The 15,942-nt window shown below is 41.4% G+C and overlaps 1 protein-coding gene across 3 annotated transcripts in view; it reads right to left on the bottom strand.

Annotated features, from left to right (window-relative positions):
* LOC129825955 (glutamate receptor ionotropic, delta-2-like) overlaps positions 1-15,942 on the bottom strand; it is a 595,589-nt gene that overhangs the window by 323,504 nt on the left and 256,143 nt on the right. The window lies entirely within an intron of this gene.

The raw sequence follows: 15,942 nt of genomic DNA, 5'->3' as shown, positions 1-15,942 counted from the left end.
ATTAATTCACCATCTAGTAGGACCCAGCACATTGAATTGCATTTTACCAAGATATATTGAGTTACTTGGGCTACCTAAATAGCCAGTAGGTGCTGTCTATTCTTATATGTAGCAAATTGGTCTTGGCAGGAGGAAAATATATTGCGTGGTGGAACTAGTGTTTTTCACAGTCGCTGCGGTGAGCATCCGCACTGTGCTTTGCATCCGGGTAGAGCTTTAATAAAACTCAGCCATGGATCATTGTGTCCAGCTGGCAGGTACAGTTAGAAATTAGCATGGTTCCAGCTGGGGGGGGGGGGGGGCAGTGTAGTGATTATCCACTGTGCTAAAACAACTCGCCATTCATTATCTCAACACAAGCCAATGAGGAACAACCAATATAAAGAAAATGGCCGCTGTGCCCCAAGACACAAGATAGAATCCCCATAGAAATATAATGACCAAAATAATTACCACTTTGACCATTCTAGTCATTCTATTTCTATGCATACAACTAGCTGATTGGCATTTAGTTTGAACAGTAACAGAGTAAACCCTCTGTGTAATAGTCCCAAGGATTGCTTGGCTGTGTAAAGACGGTCATTTAAATTGTGTATTTGAATTTGGACTGTGTGTGACGTTATTAAGCCCCGTAATTGACCACTGGGACAAAGTTCATTGAGTGGAGGTACAGTAATAACAGAAGGGTTTTGATATAGCATTCTCTTACCTTAATTGGAGAGGACCAGGCACACAGGGAGTAAGGAAACATGGGGGAAAAAGAAAGAAAAAGATCATGTCATACTTCGGCATATTCCTAAAAGGAAAAAATTAAATGCTTTCCTGAAATAGAAATGGAATATTCTAATACAAAGATGAATTGATGTGTTTCGTATGAGGCGTGTCTATATTCAAACTGAAACATATACCTAAACTCAGAGCAAGAATGTCCTTGAATTTTTCTCTCCACTCTGCTCTTGCATTGTATTTCTTATTTTGTCGAAAGTCCCAAATGCATTTCTAACTTGTCGTTTAAAGTGGAGCACTCCATCCGCATGCACTCGTTCAAAATCCTGATTTCCCAAAGGTAGGGAGTGACGCAGCCCTTCCCTTTCCCCAACCCCCCACTCATTAGTACTCCTTCATTCCCTCATCAGTATCGAACATTCCTACAACATCTAACCAATCAACCTACGGTGGGATCTTTTTACAATTCAGCGTTGAGCTTCAATTTACATGTCTCCATTTCACATTAGGTATTGATTCTACCCCATGTGGTGTGTGGAGTCATACAGCCCTTTAAAATATTAACGTTAAGTGGACTAACACTGAACACTACCACACTGTGTGGCTTGGAGCAAGTAAAGTAGGGCTGAGTCCCCTATTCCATACATAGTGCACTACATTTGGCCAGAGCCCTTTGGTCCCTGGTCAAAGCAGTGTAGTATATGTAGGAAACAAACAGGTTGCCATTTGGAGTGCACACTAGACGAACCACAGGGAGGGGCTGTGTTATGGACAAGACACCATCCACAATAAGGAAATGACACAGTTCACTGGGTTCATCATTTCAAAAACTCCCAGACACAAACACTATTTTCATAATTGTCAATATCCAAAAGAAGCTTCCATTAAATGAATTTGTCTGAGCAGGTGATTTCATGTGTTTAGTGAGAGAGAAAGGCTATAGCGTGTGATAGCAGATAACACGCACATGCACACACCACACGCATACAAGCCACAGTAATAAATGTGCTTTTTCAGCAAATGGAATCACAGGGCTGATTTAGTGAGAGCATTCCATGGGAATATTATATTGCAATCAAGAGGAACTGTGGGGCTTGAATCCTTTACAAAGGTGTACTGTACAACAGTGGGTGTGTTCAATGTCATACCTACACGCCTCCCACATAAATCTTGTCATATACTGCCTCATAAAGTGCTTGCTTAGGAGAAGTTCTCCGTGAGTATGGGTTATATTAGGAAAGATCAATATCCCTAGACCTTACACTGGCCCCTAACACTGGCCTTGAATCATGAGACCCACAAACAGAGGCTTCCGTCCCAAATAGCATTCTATTCCCTATGTAGTGCACTAAACAGGGCTCTGGTCAAAAGTAGTACACTACAAAGGGAAGAGGGTGCTGTTTGGGAGGAACACAGTGTTTGGCATCAGCTCCATCCCAGACAGCTGTGGCAGCACTGGAATTCAAGGCACACAGTCTGGGTTAGAGGGTGTTTACAGAGACATTTACAGTACGTGTGGGTTAGAGGGCTTTTACAGAGACATTTACAGTATGTGTGGGTTAGAGGGCATTTACAGAGACATTTACAGTATGTGTAGGGTAGAGGGCTTTTACAGAGGCATTTACAGTATGTACAGTACCAGTCAAAAGTTTGGACACACCTACTCATTCAATGGTTTTTCTTTATTTTGACTATTTTCTACATTGTAGAATAATAGTGAAGACATCAAAACTATGAAATAACACCTACGGCATCATGTAGTAACCAAAAAAAGTGCTAAACAAATCAAAATATATTTTAGATTTAGTAGCCACCCTTTGCCTTGATGACAGCTTTGCACAGTCTTGACATTCTCTCGACCAGCTTTACCTGGAATGCATTTCCTAAAGTCTTGAAGGAGTTCCCACATTTGCGGTTGGAACCAAAAATCTCAAATTTGGACGCATCAGATTAAAGGACAGATTTCCACCAGTCTAATGTCCATTGCTCGTGTTTCTTGGCCCAAGCAAGTCTCCTCTTCTTATTGGTGTCCTTTAGAAGTGGTTTCTTTGCAGCAGTCCGACCATAAAGGCCTGATTCACGCAGTCTCCTTTGAAAAGTTGATGTTGAGATGTGTATGTTACTTGAACTCTGTAAAGCATTTATTTGGGCTGCAATCTGAGGTGCAGTAAACTCTAATGAACTTATCCTCTAAAGCAGAAGTAACTCTGGGTCTTCCTTTTCTGTGGCGGTCCTCATGAGAGCCAGTTTCATCATAGCGTTTGATGATTTTTGCGACTGCACTTGAAGAAACTTTCAAAGTTCTTGAAATGTTCCAGATTGACTGACCTTCATGTCTTAAATTAATGTTGGCCTATTGTTATCTTTGCTTATTTGAGCTGTTCTTGCCATAATATGGACTTGGTCTTTTACCAAATAGGGTTATCTTCTGTATACCACCCCCTACCTTGAAACAACACAACTGATTGGCTCAAATGTATTAAAAAGGAAAGAAATTCCACAAATTCACTTTTAACAAAGCACATCTGTTAATTGAAATGCATTCCACGTAACTACCTCATGAAGCTGGTTGAGGGAATGCCAATAGTGTGCAAAGCTGTGTCATCAAGGCAAAGGGTGGCTACTTTGAAGAATCTCAAATATAAAACATATTTTGATTTGTTGAACACTTTTTTGGTTACTACATGATTCCATATGTCTTATTTCATAGTTGTGATGTCCACTATTATTGTACAATGTATAAAATAGACCAAATTAAGAAAAACCCTTGAATGAGTAGGTGTGTCCCAACTTTTGACTGGCACAGTGTGTGTGTGTGTGTGCGTGTGTGTGTGTGCGTGTGTGTGTCTGTGTCTGTCTGTGTCTGTGTCTGTGTCTGTGTCTGTGTCTGTGTCTGTGTCTGTGTCTGTGTCTGTGTCTGTGTCTTGTATGGGAGAAGTCACACCATGCAGTGCCAGAAATATCACAATAACTATCCAGTTAATACATAGGGAAAGGCAAAACATACAAAGGAAGTTGTCATCAGTTTTCAAACAGTATGGAAATAAGATTGCAACCTTATTGGAATAAAGTGAAATCTAGTGTGATGAACCGATACAGCTTCTGCCTCCGAGGGAGAGCCCAGAGCCTTGCTCCAAACCCACTCTCTTAGAAAAGGTCAACTTGAGAGAAATCAAAATAACAAGTATCCATATAAAAGAAACAGTGAGTACATCCCTACACAGCACTCAAATCAGATATAAACAAAGATGAATCACGCAATATGTTCTGCTGGAATATATCACATCTTGAGAGGTATAAAATCTTTGGCCTGATGCCACTCAGTATCTTCACAGAAAAGAATTGACGATAAGTCATACAGCTGTTCTCGACATCAACAAATAAGACAATGTGCAACAACAAAAAATGTATTTGCCTTGAGCACAGAGATAAGAAAGTGGTGTAAGCAGCTTGCCTTATCAATCCAGGTGAAAAAAACAACCCCTTTCAGCTCAAAGAGAAAGAGAAAGTAAGGTCTTTACTCTCCTCAAAATATCAGCATCCAAAACTCACCATCTGCGTACCAAATAGCACACTTCACGCTATATAGTGTACTACTTCTGACCAGGGCCGATAGGACTCTGGTCAAAACTGGTGCACTATATACACCAGAATAGACAGAGGAGTGGGAAGCCCCGGTGCACAACTGAGAAGGAGGACAAGTACATTAGAGAGTGTCTAGTTTGAGAAACAGACGTCTCGCAATTCCTCAACTGGCAGCTTCATTAAATAGTACCCGCAAAACACCAGACTCAACGTCAACAATGAAGAGGCAACACCGGGATGCTGGCCTTTTAGTCAGAGTTGAAAAGAAAAAGCCATATCTCAGACTGGCCAATAAATAGAAAAGATTAAGATGGACAAAAGATCACAGACACTGAAACAGAGGAACTCTGCCCTAGAAGGCCAGCCTCCCGGAGTCGCCTCTTCACTGTTGACGTTGAGACTGGTGTTTTGCGGGTACTACTTAATTAAGCTGCCAGTTGAGGACTTGTGAGGCATCTGTTTCTCAAACTAGACATTCTCTAATGTACTTGTCCTCTTGTTCAGTTGTACACCGGGGCCTCCCACTCCTCTTTCTATTCTGGGTAGAGCCAGTTTGCACTGTTCTGTGAAGGGAGTAGTACACAGCGTTGTACGAGATCTTTAGTTTCTTGGCAATTTCTCGCATGGAATAGCCTTCATTTCTCAGAACAAGAATAGACTGACGAATTCCAGAAGAGAGCCTTTGTTTCTGGCCATTTTGAACCTGTAATCGAACACACAAATGCTGATGCTACAGATACTCAACTAGTCTAAAGAAGGCCAGGTGTATTGCTTCTTTAATCAGCACGTTTTCAGCTGTGCTAACATAATTGCAAAAGGGTTTTCTAATGATCAATTAGCCTTTTAAAATGATCAACTTGGATTAGCTAACACAACGTGCCATTGGAACACAGGAGTGATGGTCGCTGATAATGGACCTCTGTACGACTATGTAGATATTCCATAAAAAAAATTGCCGTTTCCAGCTACAATAGTCATTTACAACATTAACAATGTTGACAGCGTATTTCTGATGAATTTGATGTTATTTTAATGGGATTTTTTTTTTACTTTTCTTTCAAAAACAAGCACATTTCTAAGTGACCTCAAACTTTTGAACGGTAGTGTATAGGGAATAGGTTGCCATTTGGGATGTACATTTAGAAAGCCAACAAGTTTTGTGAGAGCAATTGACCTACATACCGCACCAGTCAAAAGTTTGGACACACCTACTCATTCAAGGGATTTTCTTAATTTTTTTACTATTTTATACATGGTAGAATAATAGTGAAGATATCAACACTTTGAAATAAACACATATGGAATCATGTAGTAACCAAAAAAGTGTTAAACAAATCAAAATATAATTTATATTTTAGATTCTTCAAAGTAGCCACCCTTTGCCTTGATGACAGCTTTGCACACTCTTGGCATTCTCTCAACCAGCTTCATGAGGTAGTGACCTGGAATGCATTTCAATTAACAGATGTGCCTTGTTAAAAGTGAATTTCTGGAATTTCTTTCCTTCTTAATGCATTTTAACCAATCAGTTGTGTTGTGACAAGGTAGGGGGGGGGGGGGGGTAAACAGAAGATAACCCTATTTGGTAAAAGACCAAGTCCATTTTATGGCAAGAACAGCTCAAATAAGCAAAGAGAAACGACAGTGCATCATTACGCAGCGGCAGGTAGCCTAGTGGTAAGAGTGTTGGACTTGTAACCGAAAGGTTGCAAGATCAAATCCCCGAGCTGACAAGGTACAAATCTGTTGTTCTTCCCCTGAACGAGGCAGTTAACCCACTGTTCTTAGGCCGTCATTGAAAATAAGAATTTGTTCTTAACCTGTTGAGGATGGGGGCGCTGTTGAGACTATTTATGCTAATTGGGTAATTTTTGAAACGGCTTCCCACAAAATCCTTGATCGTACAATATGCATATTATTATTATTATTGGATAGAAAACAGTCTATAGTTTCTATAGGAGTTGAAATTTTGTCTCTAAGTGGAACAGAGCCCATTCTACAGCAATTTCCCTGACATGGATTCAGATTTCAGAAATGTTGGCCACTGTTCTGAAGTCAGTTAAAAGGGCACTGTTATTGCTATGACTGTACGGACACTTCTTACGTCTTCCCCTGGATGCCTTTACGTGATGACGATTCCAATGGGGTCGATTGCGCGTTCACAGGCCCTATAAATCAAAAAACCCTGTAGCTAGCAAGTCTTTTCTTGGTGCGTCACGCGCGTGGAGGACACCGACCCTCTCCTGTTCCAAGCGTTAGTTTAGCCTGTTATATTTCTCCGGTCATCTTTTCACTCGTTATAGGAGTTAAAAACATCATAAGGTAGTTAATTTAAAGCGTTTTATAGCAATTTATATCCGTTTAGTGCGATTTTGGGACATTTATTTTTGAAACGATGTGAATAGCTGGGCACGCTTTTCAGTTCATCCCGAACGCAGTTGGCATTTCCACATGGCAAGAGGACAGCTTTCCACCAAAAGACGATTACTCCCAAGAAAGGATCCTTTGCCCAAGATACTGATGGAAGAACAGCTCAAGGTAGGACATTTTTATTATGATAAATCGTGTTTCTGTCGAAACATTTTAGTGGCTTAGGACGCCATGTTTTTTGACGTAGCTTCGCTTGGCGCAAACTGTATTGAAAAGTAAGGATAAATTAAAAAATGTAATTCCGCAATTGTATTAAGAATTAAATTGTCTATCAATCCCTGTCCACCCTATATTTTTTAGTCACGTTTATGAGTATTTATGTATAAGAGTAGATCACTGTCTAAGTGGCGCAAGGACATTTTCTGACCAGCTTGTCTACATTTCACATTGTCTAACCATGATTTTGGTGGCTAAATATAAACATTTGCGATCAAACTCTATATGGATTGTGTAATATGATGTTACAGGAGTGTCATCGGAAGAATTCTGAGAAGGTTAGTGAAAAAATTAATATCTTTTGGCGATGTTGACTTTTATCGCTCACTTTGGCTAGAATCAATGCTGGGCTGCTATGTGCTATGTGCTATGCTAATATAACGATTTATTGTGTTTTCGCTGTAAGACACTTAGAAAATCTGAAATATTGTCTGTATTCACAGGATCTGTGTCTTTCGATTCGTGTATGCTGTGTATTTTTACGAAATGTTTGATGATTAGTAAGTAGGTAAACACGTTGCTCTAAGTAGTTTTTCTATTCCATTTGTGACGGTGGGTGCAATTGTAACCTATGCCATCTACCTGAAATATGCACTTTTTTCTAACAAAACCTATCCCATACCATAAATATGTTATCAGACTGTCATCTAATGAGTTTTTTTGTTGGTTAGGGGCTATAAATATCTTAGTTTAGCCGAATTGGTGATGGCTACTGGTGTTGGTGGACAAATAAAAGATGGTGGATTATGCTAATGTGTTTTTAGGTAATAGATGTACATCTTTACATATTGTGTCTTCCCTGTAAAACATTTTAAAAATCGGACATGTTGACTGGATTCACAAGATCTGTGTCTTTCATTAGCTGTATTGGACTTTAATGTGTGAAAGTTAAATATTTTAAAAAAATATTTTTTTTGAATTTCGCGGCACTGGTTTTTCAGTGGGGGGGGGGGGGGGGGGTGTGCCGCTAGCGCCTCGCTGATCCTAGACAGGTTAACTAACTTGCCTAGTTAAATAAGAAATAGGCCTCCTGGTCTCAGCCGGCTGGACTCAAACCAGAATCTCAAGTGGGACAGCTAGCAGTGTCTTAGACCATGTGCCACTCGGGAGGCCATCACTGGTATCTTTGATCAGAGGAGTAATTGTCAAGCTGGGCCAATGTCCTACTTTTAGTACCACAGGCAAATCTAACCCACTGAAGCATTTGTAAAATCCTTTGAGATTCTAATACAAGAAGATGCATAGCAATAGAATTCCCACTCCAATTCAAATACTGCCCAAACAGATCCACAGATGACGCAATCTCTATTGCACTCCACACTGCCCTTTCCCACCTGGACAATAAGAACGCCTAAGAGGAACACCTATGTGCTGTTGATTGACTACAGCTAAGTGTTCAACACCATAGTGCCCCCCCCAAGCTTATCAATACGCTAAGGACCCTGGGAATGAACACCTCCCTCTGCAACTGGATCCTGGACTTCCTGACAGGCTGCCCCTAGGTGGTGAGGTAAGGCAACAACACATCCACCACGCTGACCCTCAACACAGGGGCCCCTCAGGGGTGAGTGCTTTGTCCCATCCTGTACTCCCTGTTCACACAAAACTCCAACATCATCATTAAGTTTGCAGACAACACGGCGGTGGTAGGCCTGATCACCGACAACGGAGACAGCCTATAGGAAGGAGGTCAGAGTACTAGAAGTGTGTTGCCAGGACAACAACCTCTCCCTCATCGTCAGCAAGACAAAGGAGCTGATCGTAGACTACAGGAAATGGAGGGCCAAGGATGCCCCCATTCACATCAACAGGGCTGTAATGAGCGGGTCGCAAGCTTCACATTCCTCGGTGTCCACATCACTAAGGATCTATCATGGTCCACACACACCAACACAGTCGTAAAGTGGGCACAAAAACGCCTCTGCCCTCTCAGGAGGCTGAAACGATTTGGCTTGGGGCCTCAGACCCACAAATGTTCTACAGCTGCACCATTGAGAGCATCTTGACTGGCTACATCACCGCTTGGTATGAAAACTGCTTGGTATGGCAACTGCTTGTTATCCGACCACAAGGCGCTACAGAGGGTAGTGGGTACGGCCCAGTACATCACTGGGGCCAAGCTTCCTGCCATCCAGGACCTCTATACCAGGTGGTGTCAGAGGAAGGCCCAAACAATGGTCAGACTCCAGCCACCCAAGTCATAGACTGTTTTCTCTGCTACCGCATGGCAAGCCGGTTCTGATGCACCAAGTCTGGAAGATAGACTGCTAAATACAGTTGTTAGTAAAATAGTTAGCTACCCATACCATCTGCATTGACCCGTTTTGCACTAACTTCTTTGACTCATACGCTGCCTGCTACTGTTTATTATCTGTCACTTATTCCTAGTTATATGTACATATCTATCTCAATTACCTCGTGCCCCTGCACATCGGCTCATTACTAGTACCCTGTGTATATAGCCCCGTTATTGTTACTCATTGTGTATTCATTATTACTTTTATTATTATGTGTTTTACTTTCGTGTTATTTCTTTCTCTCCGCATTGTTGGGAAGGGCCGTAAGTAGGCATTTCACTGTTAGTCTACACTTGTTGTTTACGAAGCATGTGACGAATACAATTTGATTTGAATTACATCTATTTCTATTGGGAGGAGGTGTCTGTTTCCCATGCAGCACAAGGTTGGACAAGAACCTTAGGGAGTCAGTCAACCAGTGTGTGCCCAGTGGGGCCATACACAAGCTAATTGATCCAATGCCAATAATGTAATTGCTAAAAGGAGACATCGGTCTGCATTTTAATTTTGGTGAGTGGAGGTTAATGAGACATAAGGTACAGGATGTGGTTTGGGACCAAAGGGAATGAATCATAAGCTGCAGCAGACACAGGCCTCCATCCAGCTCCATCCATCTTTTCAACCCTAATTCAAATTAAAATGCCTACCCTCTGTCATTCAGGGTAAACACACGAGAAACACCCCGCAGAGGGATGTGATTTAGTCGATTCCACTTGCTTACCTTGCCTTGCCCATTTCTGCATTTTATTATCTGAATCATATTATTATTTTTTTCATTGGAAAGTAATGAGTTCAAAGCACTGACCCGGGAAAGTGCAACAGTCCATTAGCTGACCATTCTCTGTGATTTCCCGACTCTGCGAAGTGGAGGGCTGATGTATGACCCTTGAACCCCCCCAGGCCTTTTCCAGGGAGCATGGGGTCGCATCAGGTCAGACACAGGTGGCAGCGCCACTCCACTTCTCATTAGTGGCCATCCGAACAGCCATTAGCTCGCACGGATAACGGCAGCTCAAATGAACATGTCGAGCAGCTGGCTCCGACCATTAGTCTCCCCTGTCAGTCGGTCATAAGTGCTCATTATGGAAAGGAAGGACATTTAAGGAAATGCTCTGGCGCAGATATTTGCAATTCAAAAGCCTGCCAGTGGCAACACAATTAAAAACCCAGCTATGTGTCGTAGCAACAGATGCCGGGTAGCGCCCATGAAAACAGTACAGGCATGCAGCCCACTAGTCTTTCACTCTAATGCCAGTGGTGTAGGTGGTTTGTACAAGTCAAACCCTGTAACATCCTCTACAGTGAACCAAATATCAACTGACCTAGATGTAACAACAAAAACACCTATTTGGAAGCCAACGCCATTACCGCCACAGTAGAACATACGCGATATCCGTAGCCTTGTAGCTGTACTACTGTACTCTAATACTCTCCCTGGTTACCAGACAAACTGCTGGGGTATCAGCAATCAAACGATACATAATATCCAGTCATGTAGTGAAATATTAATAAGTGTCTAAACGCTGATCGGCGTTCCGGGTGAATAAAAAAATTTAAATGGATTTTTCGGCGATTAGCAGATAAACGCTCATGCAAAAATAATAAAACAGGTGCGTAAAGCGGCATAAACGTTCGCTTTACCCTCCACTACACCGCTAATAATACAATTGGAGACCTTGTCACCTGCGTCAATCCGAAACATATAGGCACACACACACAACACATTGCTTTGAGTGTGCCTGGTGGCTACGACACCATCAAAGCCAAGACATTATGGGCCACTATACAACAGTCTATCGCTATGGCGGATAATTGTAAGTACTGCGTACCTTTGTACTGTCACCAACAACATGCTTACGTGTTTCCTAGTAACAAGAGGAGCGCGTCATTCAGAGCTACCCTGGGGATCGGAACCGAAGGTTACTATGGCGTGGAGATTTCTCTCATCAGTCTTGAGGAGCTTCTAAAGAAGCACAGACCTACAGGCTGCACCACTCAATCCCTCTGTTAACACCATTACGATACACAGAGACACACACACACACATTTTTATACCACAGGTCACCAACATATTCAGTCCTTTTGTTCTGTATCTATGGACATGACCCAGTCGTTCGATCGAAATGTGCCATTGCCATATTGGCTGCCAAGGTTCTTATCCCTTGCTTGCTAGCTAGCCAACTATGGCTACCGTACAGTCACGTCAAACAATGCAGAAAGAATAACAATAGTAGATGCATTTGTTTAAGCTGTTTTCTAGTGACATTTATTTGGATGAATCCATAACAATGAGCTAATGAGGCACAATTTCGCCTGGCATAGAAAATAAGCTCTCTCGTTGTTCAGAGGAGCTAGCCATTGAAACAATGTTGCAAATGTCAGAGAGACTGACAGTAAGGTTTATACAAATCTCCGCTGTTGAAAATGAAATGTTAGTCTAAAAGAAATGTGAGATAATGTCTAGATCCTTTTTATTGTGGACATCAAGTATTGAGACAGTGGATTGCGTAGTCAGACGGAACAGAATAAATACATTTTAACGTCATAGATTTAGCCTGTGGTAATTTGTGGAATAGACACCGGCTGGAATGCGCTTTCAACCAATCAGGATTCAGGATTAGACCAACCCTTTGTATAAAGCTAATTATACACTGGGTGGCTTTTATAGTCGGGAGGCTTGACATAACTGGGCCAACGCAAATCAGAACGAAAAAAAAATCATATTTCACTACACAATACCTTGGCGCCGCACATCCTTAAAACAAACCTCTATAAGTCTAAGCCTTTGTGGGGAGGTGGTCATACCATGTATCATTTAGCTATTTGAATTTTAGGATCCCTGTAGATATAAAAACAACTCAATTATAATCATATTTGATAAAATATTGAATCTGGACTTTTTTACTATAGCCCATAGAAAAGCAATGAATTACACATTCATAAATGGCAAAACAGACAGTCCAAAAATAAATCATAAGGAATAAGGTTTTGAAGTGTCTGTCCTATATCGATTTTTTTTTGTCACATATTCATCCCCTTTTTTTTGTTGGCACAACACTACCTCCATACTTCCATACATTTTTTACAACAGTACCGGATTACCTTCAGACGAGTCCTTTGAGAACATCATAGTAGTTTGTCGCCCGAACGGTTCGGACGCTACAGACAGAGGTTGGTAAATCGGCAGTACCAAATTCAGACGAGTACTGTGGGGCTCGTGGGGGTCGTAGAGCAAACTCCAACGTGTTCGGGAGTGTCTCGTCTTTCCATAGAGTGGTCATAGGAGTTGGAACGCTACAAACATTATCGTAAGACCATGCTCAGGCTTTTATGATGTGGAGGCTCATTTGACCTCTGTAATCATAGTTTTGCATAATGTATTCCCCTACACTTTCCCTCGGTTGCCATTTAAACACATGTGGTTTGGATGCAATCAATAAGGTCTACTATTCAAAGGCAGTGTTGTGAAAGACTATTGGGGGTGGAGGTTGGGTGCAGAGAGATGAAATTGCAGAGAAATGGAATAAATGGAATGGTATGAAACACATCCAATGCATGGTTTCCAGGCGAGAGGTCACTACTTGCCTAAAAGGTCATTTTCTCCCCATTACCTGCCCTGTTCTCCCTTCGAATGCAATGCATTCAGTGATGGAGTGGGGAAATAATTTCAGTGCCTTCTGAAAGTATACACAACCCTGGACTTTTTCGACATTTTGTTGTGTTATAGCCTGATTTTAAAATGGGTCTTGTCAATTGCCTACACACAATAACCATAATGTCAAAGCGGAATTATGTTTTGAGACATTTTTACTAATTAAAAATAAATAGCTGAAATGTCTTTAGTCAATAAGTATTCAACCCCTTTATCATGGCAAGCCAAAATACATTCAGGAGTAAACATTTGCATAACAAGTCACATAATAATTTGCATGGACTCACTCTGTGTGCAATAATACTGTTTAACATAGTTTTTGAATGACTACCTCATCTCCGTACCCCACACATACAATGATCTGTAAGTTCCCTCAGTCGAGCAGTGAATTTCAAACACAGATTCAACCACAAAGACCAGCGAGGTTTTCCAATGCCTCGCAAAGAATGTCACCTATTCGTAGATGGCAAAAGAAAAAGCAGACATTGAATACCCCTTTGAGCATGGTGAAGCTATTAATTACACTTCCGATGGTGTATCAACACAGCCAGTCAAACAAAGACATAGGTGTCCTTCCTAACTCAGTTGCTGCTCAGGGATTTCACCATGAGGCCAATGGTGACTTTAAATCAGTTACAGAGTATAATGGCTGTGATAGGAGAAAACTGAGGATGGACTAAAAACATTGTAGTTACTCCACAATACTAACCTAATTGACTGAGTGAAAAGGAAGCCTTTACAGAATTGTTTGCAATAGCCCTTATGCACATTCCATGATCGAACGTTCTAAACACACTTCCTATCGGTTTGGCAATTTCCGGTCAGTCTAGTTGTTATCGACGATATAACGTTATTACCACTATGTCGCATTTTTTTACCAGGTGTCTTCAGGACTTGCCTCAAATTAATATTAATGTTGTACATCGAATTGTTAAATCAGCCTCTGAGACTCCAGCTAGCAAGAACGAAAAGGGGTTCAAGATGTATATAGGAAGCTACACAGACAACTATGAAGGTGAGTACCAAGTCTGTGACAGATATAACGTTAGCTAGCTAATTTAACTATGAACTGTAGCTAGCTAGTTAACGTTACTTCGTAAAATGATGTAAAGTTGACAGAATCTACCTGAGAATGTGTGTATTTTCGTTAGCTTGGTTAAGTTATGCTTGCTAGCTAAAAATAATTGTTATTCATGTCTTCTACACAGTATCTAACAAAGATACATTGACAGGGGAGATCACCGTGAGGGCTGCCTGTCACAGGTCCATGAGGAAGAGTGAAAAGCCGCACAGCATGAGCGTAGGGAAAGGTTATAGATAGCTACTAGGGACCTTGTTAAACATCTCCTGTGAGACACTGTCATCATGGTCAAAATGTGTTGGAGACAGTGTCAACGTTTAATCTGATCAGTAGATAGATATTAATGATGGGTCCCAATCCCAATTTAGAATTGCCCACTTAACATGTTATTTGGTAAAGATCTGTTGATGCAGTGTTTGGTAATTGTGTTACTGAGACACAATGTATTCCTGTATAGTTAAATGAGCCCCTAGTTAAGAAGACTAGACACTACTATACTACTATGCTTCGTAGTGCACCCAGATAATCCGTGGTTAGGATCCTCTCCAGATGGCATCATATTTGATCCCAGCGTAAGACCACACTGGACTCTTAGAGGTCAAGTGCCCAAATGTACCAAGTTATGTTGACTGCCCTTACCCGAAGATACAGAATGGAGAGCTGAAGTTGAAGAGATCTCATGCTTACTACTGGCAGGTGCAAGGTCAAATCCTTCTCACTGGTTGTAGCTGGTGTGACTGTCATCTGTGCACAGGAGGACATACTAGTTGAAAGGATTTATAAAGATCTACAGGTTTCAAAAACTATAAGAGGGAAGGTTGACCACTTATTTTTACCACTACTTGCAGAAGTGTCTCTCGCACCTGAATGGAACCCCTGCATGGGTGCCAAGTTTAGTGGTTTTATGAAAAATAAGTATTGATGTTCTTGTGAAGAAATCTACAGTAGAATAGATTTGTTTAAAAAAATGTATTTCAGCAAATGTTCAACAGTTCAGTTAATCAATTCCACATCTCTAACATTGTATTCAATCTTGCATTCTGGCTATTCTGTGTTTACTTGATTTCTTTCCCCCACCCCTGTTTCTCATTGCCTAATTAAAGCCAATACAAGCTCCTCACAAACTGATATTCACTACAACACAAATGATTGATACATGTCGTAGAGAAACAAATTATTATTTTGCTGCTAACAAATAAACACATGTACATTTACATTGGCTTGGCCCATGCTCTGGACCGGGTCAGAGACGGCACAGTCCATAGGCAGCGCACCTTGATCTTCATCCCCCTCAGTCGGAGCAGGAGGTTTCAGTCTTCTTTCCCAAACACCAGGTCTCTTTTGAATGTGCCAGTTCCACGCGAAAACAGTAGGAACAACACCTTTTTAGGTATTGTCGCCCCCCAATTTTCCCCCAACAAAGTGACTTTCGACGAAATGTGTACTATACACCGTTGTGTGTTTGGTGACAGTAAAGTTGTCAGGACTTCCTGCCACCAACCACCGTTTTTCTGAGCTCTACGTTACATCGACCGGGAAACGATGGAAGCTCACAATACCATTACATTTGGAAGAAACTGAACACAGAGGCACTGAACAATGTTCATTAGCACCTCCTTCGCGGGGCTGTAATTTAAACGTAGTCATTGTGAACTATTTCAGTCAGAAATGCATCGACGATAGCTAGTCAGCTAATGATAAAAAACAATAGCAGAATTAGTCCGGGAGTCATCAACCTGGTCGGAAGTAAATTAGAACTTTGGAGGCGGTATAATGCATAGAGCCTATAAGGCACTAAAGTAATACTGCAAAAAATGTGGATCAACAACCAACTTGACAGAGCTTGAAGAATTTTGAAAAGAATAATGGACAATCCAGGTGTGGAAAGCTCTTAGAGACTTACCCAGAAAGGCAGCGAATACAGCTGTGAGTCTAAGGTGCTTCTACAAAGTATT

Source organism: Salvelinus fontinalis, chromosome 28 (genome assembly GCF_029448725.1).
Source record: "Salvelinus fontinalis isolate EN_2023a chromosome 28, ASM2944872v1, whole genome shotgun sequence".
Lineage (NCBI taxonomy): Eukaryota > Metazoa > Chordata > Actinopteri > Salmoniformes > Salmonidae > Salvelinus > Salvelinus fontinalis.
This window is presented reverse-complemented; position numbering and strand designations above follow the sequence as displayed.